Below are 8,796 nucleotides of genomic sequence, written 5' to 3'. Positions count from 1 at the left end.
TGGAGTCTTCATCTATCTTTGTTTTATTAATATTATTTCTATTCAACCAATGATGTATGCTGAGATAACATTGTATTATATTCTTAAGTAGCCCATGACATCGTATCACTAGTCTTAGGGGTGCAATTTGAGTATTCCTCATTTTAATTAGTTCTAATATTATCAGTATATCTATGATATCTTATTAGATTTTATTATCATTTACTGTCTTGAAGCATGATTTTGGTTTTGTTTAGTTACATGTCATCACCACTAAATGACTCAACCCGCCCATTTGTGACTCAACTCATTTTACATTCACCTCAAATATGTTTGGATAATAAGATTTTAGATCATTTGTGTTCAATCTATTTTTAACCCGTTTCAAGTTTGACCTAACCCACTTATTTACCGCCATTAATCTTGAGTTGCTTACATGCGTCCTCATTTTTAGAGATAATTGAACTAGAAATGGGAGTACTCATGTAATGACTCGGCAGGTCGTTTAGAGTGTATTAGCTCCGACCCCCTATTTACTATCTTTTCCGTATCTATTTCTGCTAATGTGACTTGTCGGGAGGTCTTATTTTTGGTTTCGGAGGATTTTGGGACACTTAGTCCCTAAAACGGAAGTTAAGTCTCAGAATATTTGATCGTAGTCAAAATTATATGAAGACGACTCCGGAATGGAGTTTTGTCGGTTTCGTTAGCTCCGTTGGGTGATTTTGGACTTCGAAACGTGACCGGACTGTGAATTTGAGGCCTGTAGCTAATTTAGGTTTGAAATGGCGAAAGTCGAATTTTGGGAAGTTTGATCGGGGGATTGACTTTTTGATATCGGGATCGGATACCGATTCCGGAAGTTGGAATAGGTCCGTAATGTTGAATATGACTTGTGTGCAAAATATGAGGCCAATCCGACGTGGTTTGGTAGGTTTCGACGTCATTTGTGGAATTTAAAAGTTTAGAAGTTTTTTAGGCTTGAATCCGGGTGTAATTGGTGTTTTGATATTTTTTTGAGTGATTTGAAGGTTTGGTTAAGTTCTCATGGGGTTATATGACTTGTTGGTATGTTTGGTTGAGGTCCCGGGGGCCTCGGGGGTGTTTATGCCCGTCGGAAGGAAATTTGGACTTCGACATTGCCGGTTTTTTTCTAGTGTTCTAGTATTTCGCACCTACGGTGGGAGCCCGCAGGTGCGGCCCCGAAGAAGCGAAGAGGAGGACGTAGATGCAGGCAAGGATGGGTTGTACTCGAAGCGCAGATGCGAGGTTAGGAGCGCATCTGCGAAACTGCAGATGCGGAAGGGGAGGCGCAGATGCAGAAGAAGGCCTGAGTGGGAAGGATCGCAGAAGCGGGTAGGGCCCGCAGGTGCGAATGAGTGAGCGCAGATGCGTAGTCTTGGAGCTTAAGTGGGAACCGCACCTGCGATGGAATTTTCGCAGGTGTGGCATCGCAGATGCGACTGAATGTCCGCAGGTGCAGAAGAACTGGGTAGAAAATGGAACTTCGAGGGTTGATTCCCATTTAGATTTTGGGACTTTGAGAGCTCGGTGTGAGGCAATATTTTGAGGTTTATTTAAAAGAATTATTGGAGTAAGTGATTCTAACTCTGGTTGGACTATATTTCAGGAATCTATTGCTATTTTCATCATTTAATTAGGGATTTGAGTTATAAATTTGGGAAAAAATGGTAGAAATTTCATAGGCTAAAATTTCGAGTTTTGGAAGGTGATTTGAGGTTGTATTCGAGTAATTCTTGTATGGTCGGACTCGTGAGTGGATGGGTGTTCATATTTTGTGACTTTTGTCGGATTTCGAGACGTGGGTCCGGGGGCCGGTTTGAGCCTACATTAATTATATCGCACTGCTAGTGGCTAGATTCGGGGCATTTGGAGATTGATTCGAGGGTCAAGGGCATTGCGGAGTAACAGTTTTAAATCTGATTTTGAGGGTATGAAACCCCAAGAATTGGTATGATGTGAGTATTTGGAATTGACGCACATGCTAGGTGACGGGCGTGTGAGCGTGCACCGCAAGGGATTATGACTTGGTCCGTCCCGTGAGACTTTAAAGTCGAATAGCCATTGTTATTACTTGTTTTTTTTTGTATTTGAGCAATTGACTGCCTTCCATGTTAGAAACCATGCTTAGGCCATATGATATCACTGTTGGGACCCGCAACGGTCGTATACTTGTTGAATTGACTGCTAATTGTTGTCTTGTACTCAGTCACAGTCTTACTTATGTGTTATATCTCTGTTACCTCTCATATCTTGTTGATACTTGTTGTATTCTCTGTTTGGGCTGATTATTATGATATTCGGTGAGCTCGAGGGGCTGCAGAGGTCAGTGTCTGAGATAGGGTCTGAGTGCCGAGCTATGAGTTATGTGAGGGTATATGGATCGGGTTGCATGCCGCAACGAGCCTTATGGCTATTTACGGATTGTGGATCGGGTTGCATGCCTCAACGAGCCTTATGGCTACTTATATGATTGGGTTGGGCTGCACGCCGCAGCGATATAGCGCTTGGGCTGAAAGGAGCCCCTCCAGAGTCTGCACACCCCCGGTGAGCTCAGGTACCTATTGAGAGTTTGATTGAGGGCTGAGAGCCGAGAGTATGAGCTGCTGAGATGAGTTGAGTGACTGCTGCCTTGAGAATCTGTACTTGCTTTTATTTATTGTTGTACTTAGTTGTTATCTGTTGTTGTTATGAAATTTCTGGAAGATTCATATCTGTTTTACTTGAGCTCGAACTGATTTGACTTATACCACCGGATTTGAAAGCATGTTCACCCTTCACAGAAAACTTTTGAAATGATCTGTATTTTTTTATAGCTCGTAACTGCTTCTCAGTTCCTTATTTAATTCTGTTACTTGATGAGTTGGTTGTACTCATGCTACACCATGCACTTCATGTGCAGATCCAGGTGTGTACAGTTCTGACGGTCGCTGAGTTCCTGCGAGAGCTGATTATCGGAGACTTATGAGGTAGTTGCCGGCATCCGCAGTCCTTGTTTCTCCTTTATTATTATCTTTTCTCTCTTGTATTGGCATTTGGCACATACTGTAGTAGACTCTGTTTCTAGATTAGTTGTTAGATGCTCATGACTTAGTGACACCTCGATGTCGGACTATCATTCCGCACTAGTATTTTGGATTTTTACCCCGTTATTATGTAAACCTTCAGTTAGTTTAATTGCTTTAGCTCTCTTCTATTATATATTGAAAGCATATTGAGAATGCCGACTTGTCTAGTTCCACCATAGGCGCCATCACAATAGGTTAGGTATTTGGGTTGTGACAAGTTGGTATCAGAGCCTAGGTTACATAGGTCTCACGAGTCATGAGCAGGTTTAGTAGAGTCTTGCGGATGGGTACGGAGACGTCTGTACTTATCTTCGAGAGGTTGCCGAACCCTTAGGAAACTTCACATTCTTGATTTCTTGTTGTGCGAATCTTTTGATTCTGGTAAATTAATTTTTGTTGTTCTAATTCTCTCACAGATGGTGAGGATGCGTACTATGGGGCAGGATGGACAGCCACCAGTACCACCAGTCAGGGTCGCGAGAGGCTGAGGTCACGGTATAGGCCGTGGTAGGGGCAGAGGTGTAGCTCGCACCGCAGCTAGGGCAGCACCTGCAGATTCACCAGTTGCCCCAGTTCAGGAGCAGGCTCCAGTTGTGGATGAGCCGATGGGACCAGCTCAGGCACCACCTATGCCTATTGTGATTCCATGCCTTCAGGAGGCCTTAGCTCAAATTTTGACCGCGTGTACCAGTCTTGCTCAGGCGGTATCTGTTTCGGCCGCAACAGCCACTTCTCAGGCCAGTGAGGTGCTCAAACTCTCATTTCCCGCACACCAGAGCAGGTGGTATAGGGATTCCAGACACCGAGGGCACCACCAGCCCAGACAGTTGCAGCTGCTCAGGACTTTGTGGTTCCTGTCATGCCTGATGATGAGCATTGTCGATTGGAGAGGTTTGGGATATTCCAGCCTCCATCTTTCAGTGGTACCAAGGGAGAGGATGCACAGGGCTTCTTGGACAGGTGTCAGAGGATACTCCATACAGTAGGTATTCTAGAGGCCAGTGGGGTCTCGTTCACTACTTTTCAATTCTCTGGGGCTGCCTTCAATTGGTGGGAGTCTTACGACATGCGTAGGCCGGTCGGCACAGCACCCCTTACATGGTAGCAATTCTTCGATCTATTCTTGGAGAAGTTTGTGCCACGGTCCCACAAAGAGGAGATGCACAGGCAATTCGAGCATCTTCGTAAGCGTGATATGTCTGTGACGATGAGATTTTCAGAGTTGGCCCGTCATGCTATATGTTTGGTTCCCATAGACAGGGAGAGGATCAGGAGGTTCATAGATGGCCTCACTTTTCAGCTGTGATTGCTTATGACTAGAGAGAGTGTCTGGTGCTACTTTCGATGAGGTTGTCGACATTGCTCGTCAGATTGAGATGGTTCACATCCAGGAGCGGGTTGAGAGGGAGGCCAAGAGGCCTCATGGCTAGGGTGGATTTAGAGGTGTTCTTTTTGGGGGAAGTTCTACCACGGTAGGGGTCGTCCTTTCAGACATGCACAGACGGCTCGCCAAGTTCACCATGGTGCATCATCTGGCCATGGTTCACATAGTTATCAGCAGGGCCATTCATCTCTCAGTGGCCTCCCAGCTCAGAGTTCTTCTTATGCTCCAACGGGTCAGGGTTCGTTTATGCAAGGTCATTCTACCAGTTATCCCGGTGCTCGGGGCTCCTTTTAGTCCCCAGCACCAGCACCGGGGAATTGCTATAAGTGTGGATAGTTTGGCCGTATCAGGAGACATTGTCCCCGCCTTATGGGAGGTCCGGCTCAGCAGAGGAGCTAGTCTATGGCATCAGTACCAGTTTCTTCCCCACCCGCTCAGCCAGCTCGGGGTGGAGCCCAGTCAGCTAGGGGTCGCCCGAGAGGGGGATGCCGATCAGAGGTGGCCAGGCCTATTTTTATGCTCTTCCTGCCAAACCAGATGCCATTGCTTCAAATGTTGTGATTACAGGTATTGTCTCAGTTTGCCACAGAGATGCCTCTATATTATTTGACCCTGGTTCCACTTATTCATATGTTTCCTCGTATTTTGCTCATTTTCTAGATATGCCCTGTGAGTCTTTAGTTTCATCTGTTCATGTATCTACTCCTGTAAGTGATACTATTGTTGTGGACCATGTATATCGATCATGTGTAGTGACTATTGGGGGTCTGGAGACCAGAGTGGATCTTTTGCTGCTCATTGTGGCCGATTTTGATGTGATATTGGGTATGGATTTGTTGTCTCCATGTCATGTTGTTCTAGATTGTCACACTAACACTATGAGGTTGGAGATGTCGGGGTTGTGTCATGCCCTGAACCTGAGGGGGCGAGACCGGCACCCGGTGCCTCATCTATCCTTACATACCAACTTGCGACTAAGGGACTCTGAATATATAATGTCATACTTTGGCCATGGGACCACATTGCAATACAATTTGCGAAGCAAAATATAAAACTGAACGGAAACTACCGCTGACTAAACATCAATATAAAGCTGGGCCGACAAGGCCGTCATAGCTACTACGGCTGACAAACCAACAACATATACATACAAGGCCTACAAGCCCAACATACTGCACTAACTGACATGATATGTCTACAAGCCTCTACTGATGGATATACTGTGATCGGAACAAGGCCCCGACCTACTCATAACATATATATACATATATGCACAAGATGTACATAAAGCTCTAAACCCAGTAACTCCAAAGGGAATGGAGCTTACCGATCAAGATGAACTCGAGCAACACCTAATGGGGAGGTCTACCCGTCTGTCTGTCTGAACCTGCACGCATAAAATGCAGCGTCCCCAGTAAAGGGACGTCAGTACGAAATAATTTACCGAGTATGTAAGGCAATATACTGAAAGCTGAAACTGAACTGATAATATAATAACTGAAAGTAACTTGGAGTCAAAGATAATCTGAAGATATGCTTACCTGCTGATACTGACTCAACTCTCTCAATATAGTAAGTAAAATAGTTGTCCGACCCTATAAGGCTGGTATATATACAACTATTGTGTCGTAGTAGGCTCGCTCATAGGTGCTCGACCATACTAGGCTCTGTATCTCGGCCAACCTGGCTCGCTCATAGGCGCTCGGCCACAGTAGGCTCGGTATATAACTTACCATCTGATCAGAGGTTGCTCAATAGGGGCCTGCCCATCGATTATAGCTCAATGGTAATGAAAATACTGTAATACTGTATATATAGGCTCTCTATTCTCTTGACTGGAAGAAGACAATACTTAATTAATTATGAAGTCTCGATAAGGAGAATACTGTAATTTATGAGACTAGGATAATGTATATAAATTTGGGTGTATGAACTTCTCTTTATGCCTCGTTATCAAACACATGTAATTACGAGATCATGCCAAAATGAAGGAAGGGCTTAGCCTTAACATATCTAGAGTAGGGAAAAATCTGTATGATATTCTTGAGAAGGATTGCACCGTACTCCCTTAGAATTGCAAAATCCCGTTGTTATTATATAATGCAATTTCGTATGAATTCCTTTCCTAATCCAAGAACTTTTGTTGCTATTGTAATACGAAGTTTCATAAAAATTTCAAAATTCCCTCACATTCGTTCTTTGTTTTGCCTTTCTGTATAATTCCCTCACCAAAATGAATTTGATATCCATTGAAGATATGTTAGAGATGACTAATATAAACTCCACTTCTTACATGTTGGCAAGGTATGGCTTAAGAATGTTGTAGCTTCATCCATAACTTAGTAAATTTAAGCATTCCTCTTTGAAGCTTATGAACAATATTATGAATTTGAAATGGAACGTTTGCTTACTACAAGCAAGGAAGTGATTAGTAGCCGTAACATTTCTTGGCTTTCTAGATAACTCTATTTAACCAAATAAGGTGAAGTACCTATCTCTTTAAAGTTTTCCATCTTGCACATTTAACTAAGAGTCACCTAATAGCTCTTATATGGATGCCACGTTGGGGGATATTTCCCATTCAATAATTATCCACTTACTTAATTTGTTAACCCTCCATTAACTAATAATTATCCGATTATCCACATAATTAAGAAATATCTCAAATTACTTAAAATACTAGTTTCTTCTAACACACTTTATACACCTTACTATCATGGTCATGTAGTACCTTGTATGGTACTAGTCCATAAATACCGGGTATTTTAGCTCGGGCCGTATTTTATCCCAAAATGTCAAACTTCGACGAAATTCGTTTTCTTCGATTTGCTTACCCTCTCACCTTCACGAATTTACTCGTCACTTATTTGAAATAGCATAAAGATTATAATCTCAAAATAATCTCATTCCCGAGCTTTCATCAATTTATTTATGGCGTACTTTCACGTACAAAAATAATATGGGGTGTAACATTATTCCCCCCTAGGGAACATTCGTACTCGAATGTTGACTGATGCACTTATCATTTTCATAACCTATAGCTCTTGCGAAAACTTTAATATTCTCCTTGCCATTTAGGCAACTGTTCTTTCAATAAATCCAAAAGTGAGGGCATTCCCCCCTTTAGTCCTCTTTCTCATACCACGACTTTCCTCCAGCTCTTAGCCAATCTCTACGCCTCACTTTGTGAACATATACAAAATTATGTCAAGTTGTCCCTCTGGGCGTCATTAGCTTTACTACATCTAAGTAGGCCATACTATACCATAACTCTTATTTCGATTTATTGTTACTAAGGTCTGCGACCAAACTCCAGGTTACTCTTGTTGCTTATCCTATATGCATAAAGCTAAGTCTTTTAATGCTTTCTCATTACTGTTCATCTTAAGAATGACAACCTAATCTCAGCACATACTTTGTGACTTTTGTCCATCCATTATGATTCACCTCAATATTGATCTACAATATACCACTGATAACTTGAAACTTCTTTCGTAATACGTTGCCACTAGGGCTTATGTTGTATCGAGGAATATTTGAAGTGATTTTACTGATCCACTTAGGGGCGATACTGTACTTCAATAATCGTATTTTATAGCATCCCAATGTGATTCACCTTACGTGGGTATTTTGATTCCGTACAATCCATGAAATCCTCTTCAAATCATTACTCAATCGAAGGCTCAACCGTCATCCTTTATCTATCACAATCACACCTTTATTCTACTACCAGGGCAGCATTCCATCTCTTCTAAATGCTACTAGTCTTAGATTCCTTTGAGTTCATTCAGGCTATACTGAGCTTTCTATAACTTAGAGAAGCCATCAACTATCTTGTTTTCATGGGCTTAATCCCGAGGACTCATTTGTTTCGCGTTACCTTCTTACTCACCCTTTTTTGTCCGTACTCTTGTCTTCCTAAAACCTTGTCGTACTATCGTACTTTAGCTTGCGACCCATACATATCCATTTATACTACTCACAGTCTTCCTTCAACTTTCTTGCACTATAGATTTTCTTGTATTATTCTAAAACATCAAGCGAGACATCGTATCTTCTCCAACTCTTCTTTAATCTCTAGAATAGATCTCTCGGTGCCTAAAAACCATAGGCTGGAAGATATGCCACTAATGACACCACTATCATTCCTGGATACTGAATCCCAATGCCTCTAGCCCTCTATCTGAAGTATGGATTATTCACAACCTTCTGCACCTGAGTATCTCGTACGTTGTTCATCTTTACCTTGCTTACCTTAAAACCTCTTATCGTATATTCTATCTCTTTCATAACCCCATTTCTACATAGGTATGATTTACATCCACAACTTGAAACTCTATTATA

The sequence above is a fragment of the Nicotiana tabacum genome, chromosome 15 (assembly GCF_000715075.1).
Source record: "Nicotiana tabacum cultivar K326 chromosome 15, ASM71507v2, whole genome shotgun sequence".
Classification (NCBI taxonomy): Eukaryota; Viridiplantae; Streptophyta; class Magnoliopsida; order Solanales; family Solanaceae; genus Nicotiana; species Nicotiana tabacum.
Note: the sequence above shows the minus strand (reverse complement) of the source record.